Source organism: Gasterosteus aculeatus, chromosome 5, assembly GCF_964276395.1.
Source record: "Gasterosteus aculeatus chromosome 5, fGasAcu3.hap1.1, whole genome shotgun sequence".
Taxonomy (NCBI): domain Eukaryota; kingdom Metazoa; phylum Chordata; class Actinopteri; order Perciformes; family Gasterosteidae; genus Gasterosteus; species Gasterosteus aculeatus.
Window position 1 is genome coordinate 15,337,635 of NC_135692.1, and position 16,757 is coordinate 15,354,391.

Below are 16,757 nucleotides of genomic sequence, written 5' to 3' on the forward strand. Positions count from 1 at the left end.
GATCTTCATAGGGAACCTGTGGGCTAATGGTTGGTGAAAGAAAAGATATTCAAAAAAATAATCAAAAAAATAATCAAGAAATATTAATGAATATTTTCATGAAGATATTCATGGAAATATTCAAGAAATATTCAAAGGGAGGATTCATTACAAAGATTATATGTGATAAGGGGAGAAGGAAACCTGTGTTTGCCACGTATCTTGCTTTCTACAATATAGCGAGGAAAACAAAAGGAGTGATCTTCATAGGGAACCTGTGGGCTAATGGTTAGTGAAAGAAAAGATATTCAAAAAAATAATCAAAAAAATAATCAAAAAATATTCATCAAAATATTCATTGAAATATTCACGAAAATATTCACGAAAATATTCATGAAGATATTCATGGAAATGTTCAAGAAATATTCAAAGGGAGGATTCATTACAAAGATCATATGTGATAAGGGGAGAAGGAAACCTGTGTTTGCCACGTATCTTGCTTTCTACAATATTGCGAGGAAAACAAAAGGAGTGATCTTCATAGGGAACCTGTGAGCTAATGGTTGGTGAAAGAAAAGATATTCAAAAAAATAATCAAAAAAATATTCATCAAAATATTCATTAAAATATTCACAAAAATATTCACGAAAATATTCACGAAAATATTCATGAAGATATTCATGGAAATATTCAAGAAATATTCAAAGGGAGGATTCATTACAAAGATTATATGTGATAAGGGGAGAAGGAAACCTGTGTTTGCCACGTATCTTGCTTTCTACAATATAGCGAGGAAAACAAAAGGAGTGATCTTCATGGGGAACATGTGGGCTAATGGTTGGTGAAAGAAAAGATATTCAAAAAAATAATCAAAAAAATAATCAAAAAATATTCATCTAAATATTCATGAAAATATTCATGAAAATATTCATGAAGATATTCATGGAAATATTCAAAAAATATTCAAAGGGAGGATTCATTACAAAGATTATATGTGATAAGGGGAGAAGGAAACCTGTGTTTGCCACGTATCTTGCTTTCTACAATAATACGAGGAAAACAAAAGGAGTGATCTTCATAGGGAACCTGTGGGCTAATGGTTGGTGAAAGAAAAGATATTCAAAAAAATAATCAAAAAAATAATCAAAAAATATTCATCAAAATATTCATTAAAATATTCACGAAAATATTCATGAAGATATTCATGGAAATATTCAAGAAATATTCAAAGGGAGGATTCATTATGAAGATTATATGTGATAAGGTGAGAAGGAAACCTGTGTTTGCCACGTATCTTGCTTTCTACAATATAGCGAGGAAAACAAAAGGAGTGATCTTCATAGGGAACATGTGGGCTAATGGTTGGTGAAAGAAAAGATATTCAAAAAAATAATCAAAAAAATAATCAAAAAATATTCATCTAAATATTCATGAAAATATTCATGAAAATATTCATAAAGATATTCATGGAAATATTCAAGAAATATTCAAAGGGAGGATTCATTATAAAGATTATATGTGATGAGGGGAGAAGGAAACCTGTGTTTGCCACGTATCTTGCTTTCTACAATATTGCGAGGAAAACAAAAGGAGTGATCTTCATAGGGAACCTGTGGGCTAATGGTTTGTGAAAGAAAAGATATTCAAAAAAATAATCAAAAAAATAATCAAAAAATATTCATCTAAATATTCATGAAAATATTCATGAAAATATTCATGAAAATATTCATGAAGATATTCATGGAAATATTCAAAAATTATTCAAAGGGAGGATTCATTACAAAGATTATATGTGATAAGGGGAGAAGGAAACCTGTGTTTGCCACGTATCTTGCTTTCTACAATATAGCGAGGAAAACAAAAGGAGTGATCTTCATAGGGAACATGTGGGCTAATGGTTGGTGAAAGAAAAGATATTCAAAAAAATAATCAAAAAAATAATCAAGAAATATTAATGAATATTTTCATGAAGATATTCATGGAAATATTCAAGAAATATTCAAAGGGAGGATTCATTATAAAGATTATATGTGATAAGGGGAGAAGGAAACCTGTGTTTGCCACGTATCTTGCTTTCTACAATATTGCGAGGAAAACAAAAGGAGTGATCTTCATAGGGAACCTGTGGGCTAATGGTTTGTGAAAGAAAAGATATTCAAAAAAATAATCAAAAAAATAATCAAAAAATATTCATCTAAATATTCATGAAAATATTCATGAAAATATTCATGAAGATATTCATGGAAATATTCAAAAAATATTCAAAGGGAGGATTCATTACAAAGATTATATGTGATAAGGGGAGAAGGAAACCTATGTTTGCCACGTATCTTGATTTCTACAATATAGCGAGGAAAACAAAAGGAGTGATCTTCATAGGGAACCTGTGGGCTAATGGTTTGTGAAAGAAAAGATATTCAAAAAAATAATCAAAAAAATAATCAAAAAATATTCATCTAAATATTCATGAAAATATTCATGAAAATATTCATGAAAATATTCATGAAGATATTCATGGAAATATTCAAAAAATATTCAAAGGGAGGATTCATTACAAAGATTATATGTGATAAGGGGAGAAGGAAACCTATGTTTGCCACGTATCTTGATTTCTACAATATAGCGAGGAAAACAAAAGGAGTGATCTTCATAGGGAACATGTGGGCTAATGGTTAGTGAAAGAAAAGATATTCAAAAAAATAATCAAAAAAATAATCAAAAAATATTCATCAAAATATTCATTGAAATATTCACGAAAATATTCACGAAAATATTCATGAAGATATTCATGGAAACATTCAAGAAATATTCAAAGGGAGGATTCCTTACAAAGATTATATGTGATAAGGGGAGAAGGAAACCTGTGTTTGCCACGTATCTTGCTTTCTACAATATTGCGAGGAAAATAAAAGGAGTGACCTTCATAGGGAACCAGTGGGCTAATGGTTAGTGAAAGAAAAGATATTCAAAAAAATAATCAAAAAATATTCATGAAAATATTCACGAAAATATTCATGAAGATATTCATGGAAATATTCAAGAAATATTCAAAGGGAGGATTCATTACAACGATTATATGTTATATGGGGGGAAGGAAACCTGTGTTTGCCACCTATCTTGCGTTCTACAATATTGCGAGGAAAATAAAATGAGTGATCTTCATAGGGAACCAGTGGGCTAATGGTTGGTGAAAGAAAAGATATTCAAAAAAATAATCAAAAAATATTCATGAAAATATTCATGAAAATATTCGTGAAAATATTCATGAAGATATTCATGAAAATATTCACGAAAATATTCATGAAGATATTCATGGAAATATTCAAGAAATATTCAAAGGGAGGATTCATTACAAAGATTATATGCGATAAGGGGAGAAGAAAACCTGCGTTTGCCACGTATCTTGCATTCCACAATATTGCGAGGAAAAAAAAAGGAGTGATCTTCATAGGGAACCTGTGGGCTAATGGTTGGTGAAAGAAAAGATATTCCAAAAAATAATCAAAAAATATTCATCAAAATATTAACGAAAATATTCACGAAAATAATCACGAAAATATTCATGAAGATATTCATGGAAATATTCAAGAAATATTCAAAGGGAGGATTCATTACAACGATTATATGTTATAAGGGGGGAAGGAAACCTGTGTTTGCCACGTATCTTGCTTTCTACAATATAGCGAGGAAAACAAAAGGAGTGATCTTCATGGGGAACATGTGGGCTAATGGTTGGTGAAAGAAAAGATATTCAAAAAAATAATCAAAAAAATAATCAAAAAATATTCATCTAAATATTCATGAAAATATTCATGAAAATATTCATGAAGATATTCATGGAAATATTCAAAAAATATTCAAAGGGAGGATTCATTACAAAGATTATATGTGATAAGGGGAGAAGGAAACCTGTGTTTGCCACGTATCTTGCTTTCTACAATAATACGAGGAAAACAAAAGGAGTGATCTTCATAGGGAACCTGTGGGCTAATGGTTGGTGAAAGAAAAGATATTCAAAAAAATAATCAAAAAAATAATCAAAAAATATTCATCAAAATATTCATTAAAATATTCACGAAAATATTCATGAAGATATTCATGGAAATATTCAAGAAATATTCAAAGGGAGGATTCATTACAAAGATTATATGTGATAAGGTGAGAAGGAAACCTGTGTTTGCCACGTATCTTGCTTTCTACAATATAGCGAGGAAAACAAAAGGAGTGATCTTCATAGGGAACATGTGGGCTAATGGTTGGTGAAAGAAAAGATATTCAAAAAAATAATCAAAAAAATAATCAAAAAATATTCATCTAAATATTCATGAAAATATTCATGAAAATATTCATAAAGATATTCATGGAAATATTCAAGAAATATTCAAAGGGAGGATTCATTATAAAGATTATATGTGATGAGGGGAGAAGGAAACCTGTGTTTGCCACGTATCTTGCTTTCTACAATATTGCGAGGAAAACAAAAGGAGTGATCTTCATAGGGAACCTGTGGGCTAATGGTTTGTGAAAGAAAAGATATTCAAAAAAATAATCAAAAAAATAATCAAAAAATATTCATCTAAATATTCATGAAAATATTCATGAAAATATTCATGAAAATATTCATGAAGATATTCATGGAAATATTCAAAAATTATTCAAAGGGAGGATTCATTACAAAGATTATATGTGATAAGGGGAGAAGGAAACCTGTGTTTGCCACGTATCTTGCTTTCTACAATATAGCGAGGAAAACAAAAGGAGTGATCTTCATAGGGAACATGTGGGCTAATGGTTGGTGAAAGAAAAGATATTCAAAAAAATAATCAAAAAAATAATCAAGAAATATTAATGAATATTTTCATGAAGATATTCATGGAAATATTCAAGAAATATTCAAAGGGAGGATTCATTATAAAGATTATATGTGATAAGGGGAGAAGGAAACCTGTGTTTGCCACGTATCTTGCTTTCTACAATATTGCGAGGAAAACAAAAGGAGTGATCTTCATAGGGAACCTGTGGGCTAATGGTTTGTGAAAGAAAAGATATTCAAAAAAATAATCAAAAAAATAATCAAAAAATATTCATCTAAATATTCATGAAAATATTCATGAAAATATTCATGAAGATATTCATGGAAATATTCAAAAAATATTCAAAGGGAGGATTCATTACAAAGATTATATGTGATAAGGGGAGAAGGAAACCTGTGTTTGCCACGTATCTTGATTTCTACAATATAGCGAGGAAAACAAAAGGAGTGATCTTCATAGGGAACATGTGGGCTAATGGTTAGTGAAAGAAAAGATATTCAAAAAAATAATCAAAAAAATAATCAAAAAATATTCATCAAAATATTCATTGAAATATTCACGAAAATATTCACGAAAATATTCATGAAGATATTCATGGAAACATTCAAGAAATATTCAAAGGGAGGATTCCTTACAAAGATTATATGTGATAAGGGGAGAAGGAAACCTGTGTTTGCCACGTATCTTGCTTTCTACAATATTGCGAGGAAAATAAAAGGAGTGACCTTCATAGGGAACCAGTGGGCTAATGGTTAGTGAAAGAAAAGATATTCAAAAAAATAATCAAAAAATATTCATGAAAATATTCACGAAAATATTCATGAAGATATTCATGGAAATATTCAAGAAATATTCAAAGGGAGGATTCATTACAACGATTATATGTTATATGGGGGGAAGGAAACCTGTGTTTGCCACCTATCTTGCGTTCTACAATATTGCGAGGAAAATAAAAGGAGTGATCTTCATAGGGAACCAGTGGGCTAATGGTTGGTGAAAGAAAAGATATTCAAAAAAATAATCAAAAAATATTCATGAAAATATTCATGAAAATATTCGTGAAAATATTCACGAAAATATTCATGAAGATATTCATGGAAATATTCAAGAAATATTCAAAGGGAGGATTCATTACAAAGATTATATGCGATAAGGGGAGAAGAAAACCTGTGTTTGCCACGTATCTTGCATTCCACAATATTGCGAGAAAAAAAAAAGGAGTGATCTTCATAGGGAACCTGTGGGCTAATTGTTGGTGAAAGAAAAGATATTCCAAAAAATAATCAAAAAATATTCATCAAAATATTAACGAAAATATTCACGAAAATAATCACGAAAATATTCATGAAGATATTCATGGAAATATTCAAGAAATATTCAAAGGGAGGATTCATTACAACGATTATATGTTATAAGGGGGGAAGGAAACCTGTGTTTGCCACGTATCTTGCTTTCTACAATATTGCGAGGAAAACAAAAGGAGTGATCTTCATAGGGAACCTGTGGGCTAATGGTTGGTGAAAGAAAAGATATTCAAAAAAATAATCAAAAAAATAATCAAAAAATATTGATCAAAATATTCATTAAAATATTCACGAAAATATTCACGAAAATATTCATGAAGATATTCATGGAAATATTCAAAAAATATTCAAAGGGAGGATTCATTACAAAGATTATATGTGATAAGGGGAGAAGGAAACCTGTGTTTGCCACGTATCTTGCTTTCTACAATATTGCGAGGAAAACAAAAGGAGTGATCTTCATAGGGAACCTGTGGGCTAATGGTTGGTGAAAGAAAAGATATTAAAAAAAAAATCAAGAGAATAATCAAAAAATATTCATCAAAATATTCATTAAAATATTCACGAAAATATTCACGAAAATATTCATGAAGATATTCATGGAAATATTCAAGAAATATTCAAAGGGAGGATTCATTACAAAGATTATATGTGATAAGGGGAGAAGGAAACCTGTGTTTGCCACGTATCTTGCTTTCTACAATATAGCGAGGAAAACAAAAGGAGTGATCTTCATAGGGAACCTGTGGGCTAATGGTTGGTGAAAGAAAAGATATTCAAAAAAATAATCAAAAAAATAATCAAAAAATATTCATGAAAATATTCATGAAGATATTCATGGAAATATTCAAGAAATATTCAAAGGGAGGATTCATTACAAAGATTATATGTGATAAGGGGAAAAGGAAACCTGTGTTTGCCACGTATCTTGCTTTCTACAATATTGCGAGGAAAATAAAGGTGTGATCTTCATAGGGAACCTGTGGCCTAATGGTTGGTGAAAGAAAAGATATTCAAAAAAATAATCAAAAAATATTCATGAAAATATTCACGAAAATATTCACGAAAATATTCACGAAAATATTAACGAAAATATTCATGAAGATATTCATGGAAATATTCAAGAAATATTCAAAGGGAGGATTCATTACAAAGATTATATGTGATAAGGGGAGAAGGAAACCTGTGTTTGCCACGTATCTTGCTTTCTACAATATTGCGAGGAAAACAAAAGAAGTGATCTTCATAGGGAACCTGTGGGCTAATCGTTAGTGAAAGAAAAGATATTCAAAAAAATAGTCAAAAAAATAATCAAAAAATATTCATCAAAATATTCATTGAAATATTCACGAAAATATTCACGAAAATATTCATGAAGATATTCATGGAAATGTTCAAGAAATATTCAAAGGGAGGATTCATTACAAAGATTATATGTGATAAGGGGAGAAGGAAACCTGTGTTTGCCACGTATCTTGCTTTCTACAATATTGCGAGGAAAACAAAAGGAGTGATCTTCATAGGGAACCTGTGGGCTAATGGTTGGTGGAAGAAAAGATATTCAAAAAAATAATCAAAAAAATAATCAAAAAATATTCATCAAAATATTCATGAAAATATTCATGAAAATATTCATGAAAATATTCATGAAGATATTCATGGAAATATTCAAAAAATATTCAAAGGGAGGATTCATTACAAAGATTATATGTGATAAGGGGAGAAGGAAACCTGTGTTTGCCACGTATCTTGCTTTCTACAATATAGCGAGGAAAACAAAAGGAGTGATCTTCATAGGGAACATGTGGGCTAATGGTTGGTGAAAGAAAAGATATTCAAAAAAATAATCAAAAAAATAATCAAGAAATATTAATGAATATTTTCATGAAGATATTCATGGAAATATTCAAGAAATATTCAAAGGGAGGATTCATTACAAAGATTATATGTGATAAGGGGAGAAGGAAACCTGTGTTTGCCACGTATCTTGCTTTCTACAATATTGCGAGGAAAACAAAAGGAGTGATCTTCATAGGGAACCTGTGGGCTAATGGTTAGTGAAAGAAAAGATATTCAAAAAAATAATCAAGAGAATAATCAAAAAATATTCATCAAAATATTCATTAAAATATTCACGAAAATATTCACGAAAATATTCATGAAGATATTCATGGAAATATTCAAGAAATATTCAAAGGGAGGATTCTTTACAAAGATTATATGTGATAAGGGGAGAAGGAAACCTGTGTTTGCCACGTATCTTGCTTTCTACAATATAGCGAGGAAAACAAAAGGAGTGATCTTCATAGGGAACCTGTGGGCTAATGGTTGGTGAAAGAAAAGATATTCAAAAAAATAATCAAAAAAATAATCAAAAAATATTCATGAAAATATTCATGAAGATATTCATGGAAATATTCAAGAAATATTCAAAGGGAGGATTCATTACAAAGATTATATGTGATAAGGGGAGAAGGAAACCTGTGTTTGCCACGTATCTTGCTTTCTACAATATTGCGAGGAAAAAAAAGGTGTGATCTTCATAGGGAACCTGTGGCCTAATGGTTGGTGAAAGAAAAGATATTCAAAAAAATAATCAAAAAATATTCATGAAAATATTCACGAAAATATTCACGAAAATATTCACGAAAATATTCATGAAGATATTCATGGAAATATTCAAGAAATATTCAAAGGGAGGATTCATTACAACGATTATATGTTATAAGGGGGGAAGGAAACCTGTGTTTGCCACGTATCTTGCTTTCTACAATATTGCGAGGAAAACAAAAGGAGTGATCTTCATAGGGAACCTGTGGGCTAATGGTTTGTGAAAGAAAAGATATTCAAAAAAATAATCAAAAAAATAATCAAAAAATATTCATCTAAATATTCATGAAAATATTCAAGAAAATATTCATGAAAATATTCATGAAGATATTCATGGAAATATTCAAAAAATATTCAAAGGGAGGATTCATTACAAAGATTATATGTGATAAGGGGAGAAGGAAACCTGTGTTTGCCACGTATCTTGATTTCTACAATATAGCGAGGAAAACAAAAGGAGTGATCTTCATAGGGAACATGTGGGCTAATGGTTAGTGAAAGAAAAGATATTCAAAAAAATAATCAAAAAAATAATCAAAAAATATTCATCAAAATATTCATTGAAATATTCACGAAAATATTCACGAAAATATTCATGAAGATATTCATGGAAATATTCAAGAAATATTCAAAGGGAGGATTCCTTACAAAGATTATATGTGATAAGGGGAGAAGGAAACCTGTGTTTGCCACGTATCTTGCTTTCTACAATATTGCGAGGAAAATAAAAGGAGTGACCTTCATAGGGAACCAGTGGGCTAATGGTTAGTGAAAGAAAAGATATTCAAAAAAATAATCAAAAAATATTCATGAAAATATTCACGAAAATATTCATGAAGATATTCATGGAAATATTCAAGAAATATTCAAAGGGAGGATTCATTACAACGATTATATGTTATATGGGGGGAAGGAAACCTGTGTTTGCCACCTATCTTGCGTTCTACAATATTGCGAGGAAAATAAAAGGAGTGATCTTCATAGGGAACCAGTGGGCTAATGGTTGGTGAAAGAAAAGATATTCAAAAAAATAATCAAAAAATATTCATGAAAATATTCATGAAAATATTCATGAAAATATTCATGAAGATATTCATGAAAATATTCACGAAAATATTCATGAAGATATTCATGGAAATATTCAAGAAATATTCAAAGGGAGGATTCATTACAAAGATTATATGCGATAAGGGGAGAAGAAAACCTGTGTTTGCCACGTATCTTGCTTTCCACAATATTGCGAGGAAAAAAAAAGGAGTGATCTTCATAGGGAACCTGTGGGCTAATGGTTGGTGAAAGAAAAGATATTCCAAAAAATAATCAAAAAATATTCATCAAAATATTAACGAAAATATTCACGAAAATAATCACGAAAATATTCATGAAGATATTCATGGAAATATTCAAGAAATATTCAAAGGGAGGATTCATTACAACGATTATATGTTATAAGGGGGGAAGGAAACCTGTGTTTGCCACGTATCTTGCTTTCTACAATATTGCAAGGAAAACAAAAGGAGTGATCTTCATAGGGAACCTGTGGGCTAATGGTTGGTGAAAGAAAAGATATTCAAAAAAATAATCAAAAAAATAATCAAAAAATATTGATCAAAATATTCATTAAAATATTCACGAAAATATTCACGAAAATATTCATGAAGATATTCATGGAAATATTCAAAAAATATTCAAAGGGAGGATTCATTACAAAGATTATATGTGATAAGGGGAGAAGGAAACCTGTGTTTGCCACGTATCTTGCTTTCTACAATATTGCGAGGAAAACAAAAGGAGTGATCTTCATAGGGAACCTGTGGGCTAATGGTTGGTGAAAGAAAAGATATTCAAAAAAATAATCAAGAGAATAATCAAAAAATATTCATCAAAATATTCATTAAAATATTCACGAAAATATTCACGAAAATATTCATGAAGATATTCATGGAAATATTCAAGAAATATTCAAAGGGAGGATTCATTACAAAGATTATATGTGATAAGGGGAGAAGGAAACCTGTGTTTGCCACGTATCTTGCTTTCTACAATATAGCGAGGAAAACAAAAGGAGTGATCTTCATAGGGAACCTGTGGGCTAATGGTTGGTGAAAGAAAAGATATTATAAAAAAATAATCAAAAAATATTCATGAAAATATTCATGAAGATATTCATGGAAATATTCAAGAAATATTCAAAGGGAGGATTCATTACAAAGATTATATGTGATAAGGGGAGAAGGAAACCTGTGTTTGCCACGTATCTTGCTTTCTACAATATTGCGAGGAAAAAAAAGGTGTGATCTTCATAGGGAACCTGTGGCCTAATGGTTGGTGAAAGAAAAGATATTCAAAAAAATAATCAAAAAATATTCATGAAAATATTCACGAAAATATTCACGAAAATATTCACGAAAATACTCACGAAAATATTAACGAAAATATTCATGAAGATATTCATGGAAATATTCAAGAAATATTCAAAGGGAGGATTCATTACAAAGATTATATGTGATAAGGGGAGAAGGAAACCTGTGTTTGCCACGTATCTTGCTTTCTACAATATTGCGAGGAAAACAAAAGAAGTGATCTTCATAGGGAACCTGTGGGCTAATCGTTAGTGAAAGAAAAGATATTCAAAAAAATAATCAAAAAAATAATCAAAAAATATTCATCAAAATATTCATTGAAATATTCACGAAAATATTCACGAAAATATTCATGAAGATATTCATGGAAATGTTCAAGAAATATTCAAAGGGAGGATTCATTACAAAGATTATATGTGATAAGGGGAGAAGGAAACCTGTGTTTGCCACGTATCTTGCTTTCTACAATATTGCGAGGAAAACAAAAGGAGTGATCTTCATAGGGAACCTGTGGGCTAATGGTTGGTGGAAGAAAAGATATTCAAAAAAATAATCAAAAAAATAATCAAAAAATATTCATCAAAATATTCATTAAAATATTCACAAAAATATTCACGAAAATATTCATGAAGATATTCATGGAAATATTCAAGAAATATTCAAAGGGATGATTCATTATAAAGATTATATATGATAAGGGGAGAAGGAAACCTGTGTTTGCCACGTATCTTGCTTTCTACAATATAGCGAGGAAAACAAAAGGAGTGATCTTCATGGGGAACATGTGGGCTAATGGTTGGTGAAAGAAAAGATATTCAAAAAAATAATCAAAAAAATAATCAAAAAATATTCATCTAAATATTCATGAAAATATTCATGAAAATGTTCATGAAGATATTCATGGAAATATTCAAGAAATATTCAAAGGGAGGATTCATTACAAAGATTATATGTGATAAGGGGAGAAGGAAACCTGTGTTTGCCACGTATCTTGCTTTCTACAATATAGCGAGGAAAACAAAAGGAGTGATCTTCATAGGGAACCTGTGGGCTAATGGTTGGTGAAAGAAAAGATATTCAAAAAAATAATCAAAAAAATAATCAAAAAATATTCATGAAAATATTCATGAAGATATTCATGGAAATATTCAAGAAATATTCAAAGGGAGGATTCATTACAAAGATTATATGTGATAAGGGGAGAAGGAAACCTGTGTTTGCCACGTATCTTGCTTTCTACAATATTGCGAGGAAAATAAAGGTGTGATCTTCATAGGGAACCTGTGGCCTAATGGTTGGTGAAAGAAAAGATATTCAAAAAAATAATCAAAAAATATTCATGAAAATATTCACGAAAATATTCACGAAAATATTCACGAAAATATTAACGAAAATATTCATGAAGATATTCATGGAAATATTCAAGAAATATTCAAAGGGAGGATTCATTACAAAGATTATATGTGATAAGGGGAGAAGGAAACCTGTGTTTGCCACGTATCTTGCTTTCTACAATATTGCGAGGAAAACAAAAGAAGTGATCTTCATAGGGAACCTGTGGGCTAATCGTTAGTGAAAGAAAAGATATTCAAAAAAATAATCAAAAAAATAATCAAAAAATATTCATCAAAATATTCATTGAAATATTCACGAAAATATTCACGAAAATATTCATGAAGATATTCATGGAAATGTTCAAGAAATATTCAAAGGGAGGATTCATTACAAAGATTATATGTGATAAGGGGAGAAGGAAACCTGTGTTTGCCACGTATCTTGCTTTCTACAATATTGCGAGGAAAACAAAAGGAGTGATCTTCATAGGGAACCTGTGGGCTAATGGTTGGTGGAAGAAAAGATATTCAAAAAAATAATCAAAAAAATAATCAAAAAATATTCATCAAAATATTCATGAAAATATTCATGAAAATATTCATGAAAATATTCATGAAAATATTCATGAAGATATTCATGGAAATATTCAAAAAATATTCAAAGGGAGGATTCATTACAAAGATTATATGTGATAAGGGGAGAAGGAAACCTGTGTTTGCCACGTATCTTGCTTTCTACAATATAGCGAGGAAAACAAAAGGAGTGATCTTCATAGGGAACATGTGGGCTAATGGTTGGTGAAAGAAAAGATATTCAAAAAAATAATCAAAAAAATAATCAAGAAATATTAATGAATATTTTCATGAAGATATTCATGGAAATATTCAAGAAATATTCAAAGGGAGGATTCATTACAAAGATTATATGTGATAAGGGGAGAAGGAAACCTGTGTTTGCCACGTATCTTGCTTTCTACAATATTGCGAGGAAAACAAAAGGAGTGATCTTCATAGGGAACCTGTGGGCTAATGGTTGGTGAAAGAAAAGATATTCAAAAAAATAATCAAGAGAATAATCAAAAAATATTCATCAAAATATTCATTAAAATATTCACGAAAATATTCACGAAAATATTCATGAAGATATTCATGGAAATATTCAAGAAATATTCAAAGGGAGGATTCTTTACAAAGATTATATGTGATAAGGGGAGAAGGAAACCTGTGTTTGCCACGTATCTTGCTTTCTACAATATAGCGAGGAAAACAAAAGGAGTGATCTTCATAGGGAACCTGTGGGCTAATGGTTGGTGAAAGAAAAGATATTCAAAAAAATAATCAAAAAAATAATCAAAAAATATTCATGAAAATATTCATGAAGATATTCATGGAAATATTCAAGAAATATTCAAAGGGAGGATTCATTACAAAGATTATATGTGATAAGGGGAGAAGGAAACCTGTGTTTGCCACGTATCTTGCTTTCTACAATATTGCGAGGAAAAAAAAGGTGTGATCTTCATAGGGAACCTGTGGCCTAATGGTTGGTGAAAGAAAAGATATTCAAAAAAATAATCAAAAAATATTCATGAAAATATTCACGAAAATATTTACGAAAATATTCACGAAAATATTCATGAAGATATTCATGGAAATATTCAAGAAATATTCAAAGGGAGGATTCATTACAACGATTATATGTTATAAGGGGGGAAGGAAACCTGTGTTTGCCACGTATCTTGCTTTCTACAATATTGCGAGGAAAACAAAAGGAGTGATCTTCATAGGGAACCTGTGGGCTAATGGTTTGTGAAAGAAAAGATATTCAAAAAAATAATCAAAAAAATAATCAAAAAATATTCATCTAAATATTCATGAAAATATTCATGAAAATATTCATGAAAATATTCATGAAGATATTCATGGAAATATTCAAAAAATATTCAAAGGGAGGATTCATTACAAAGATTATATGTGATAAGGGGAGAAGGAAACCTGTGTTTGCCACGTATCTTGATTTCTACAATATAGCGAGGAAAACAAAAGGAGTGATCTTCATAGGGAACATGTGGGCTAATGGTTAGTGAAAGAAAAGATATTCAAAAAAATAATCAAAAAAATAATCAAAAAATATTCATCAAAATATTCATTGAAATATTCACGAAAATATTCACGAAAATATTCATGAAGATATTCATGGAAATATTCAAGAAATATTCAAAGGGAGGATTCCTTACAAAGATTATATGTGATAAGGGGAGAAGGAAACCTGTGTTTGCCACGTATCTTGCTTTCTACAATATTGCGAGGAAAATAAAAGGAGTGACCTTCATAGGGAACCAGTGGGCTAATGGTTAGTGAAAGAAAAGATATTCAAAAAAATAATCAAAAAATATTCATGAAAATATTCACGAAAATATTCATGAAGATATTCATGGAAATATTCAAGAAATATTCAAAGGGAGGATTCATTACAACGATTATATGTTATATGGGGGGAAGGAAACCTGTGTTTGCCACCTATCTTGCGTTCTACAATATTGCGAGGAAAATAAAAGGAGTGATCTTCATAGGGAACCAGTGGGCTAATGGTTGGTGAAAGAAAAGATATTCAAAAAAATAATCAAAAAAATAATCAAAAAATATTCATCAAAATATTCATTGAAATATTCACGAAAATATTCACGAAAATATTCATGAAGATATTCATGGAAATATTCAAGAAATATTCAAAGGGAGGATTCCTTACAAAGATTATATGTGATAAGGGGAGAAGGAAACCTGTGTTTGCCACGTATCTTGCTTTCTACAATATTGCGAGGAAAATAAAAGGAGTGACCTTCATAGGGAACCAGTGGGCTAATGGTTAGTGAAAGAAAAGATATTCAAAAAAATAATCAAAAAATATTCATGAAAATATTCACGAAAATATTCATGAAGATATTCATGGAAATATTCAAGAAATATTCAAAGGGAGGATTCATTACAACGATTATATGTTATATGGGGGGAAGGAAACCTGTGTTTGCCACCTATCTTGCGTTCTACAATATTGCGAGGAAAATAAAAGGAGTGATCTTCATAGGGAACCAGTGGGCTAATGGTTGGTGAAAGAAAAGATATTCAAAAAAATAATCAAAAAATATTCATGAAAATATTCATGAAAATATTCATGAAAATATTCATGAAGATATTCATGAAAATATTCACGAAAATATTCATGAAGATATTCATGGAAATATTCAAGAAATATTCAAAGGGAGGATTCATTACAAAGATTATATGCGATAAGGGGAGAAGAAAACCTGTGTTTGCCACGTATCTTGCTTTCCACAATATTGCGAGGAAAAAAAAAGGAGTGATCTTCATAGGGAACCTGTGGGCTAATGGTTGGTGAAAGAAAAGATATTCCAAAAAATAATCAAAAAATATTCATCAAAATATTAACGAAAATATTCACGAAAATAATCACGAAAATATTCATGAAGATATTCATGGAAATATTCAAGAAATATTCAAAGGGAGGATTCATTACAACGATTATATGTTATAAGGGGGGAAGGAAACCTGTGTTTGCCACGTATCTTGCTTTCTACAATATTGCGAGGAAAACAAAAGGAGTGATCTTCATAGGGAACCTGTGGGCTAATGGTTGGTGAAAGAAAAGATATTCAAAAAAATAATCAAAAAAATAATCAAAAAATATTGATCAAAATATTCATTAAAATATTCACGAAAATATTCACGAAAATATTCATGAAGATATTCATGGAAATATTCAAAAAATATTCAAAGGGAGGATTCATTACAAAGATTATATGTGATAAGGGGAGAAGGAAACCTGTGTTTGCCACGTATCTTGCTTTCTACAATATTGCGAGGAAAACAAAAGGAGTGATCTTCATAGGGAACCTGTGGGCTAATGGTTGGTGAAAGAAAAGATATTCAAAAAAATAATCAAGAGAATAATCAAAAAATATTCATCAAAATATTCATTAAAATATTCACGAAAATATTCACGAAAATATTCATGAAGATATTCATGGAAATATTCAAGAAATATTCAAAGGGAGGATTCATTACAAAGATTATATGTGATAAGGGGAGAAGGAAACCTGTGTTTGCCACGTATCTTGCTTTCTACAATATAGCGAGGAAAACAAAAGGAGTGATCTTCATAGGGAACCTGTGGGCTAATGGTTGGTGAAAGAAAAGATATTCAAAAAAATAATCAAAAAAATAATCAAAAAATATTCATGAAAATATTCATGAAGATATTCATGGAAATATTCAAGAAATATTCAAAGGGAGGATTCATTACAAAGATTATATGTGATAAGGGGAGAAGGAAAC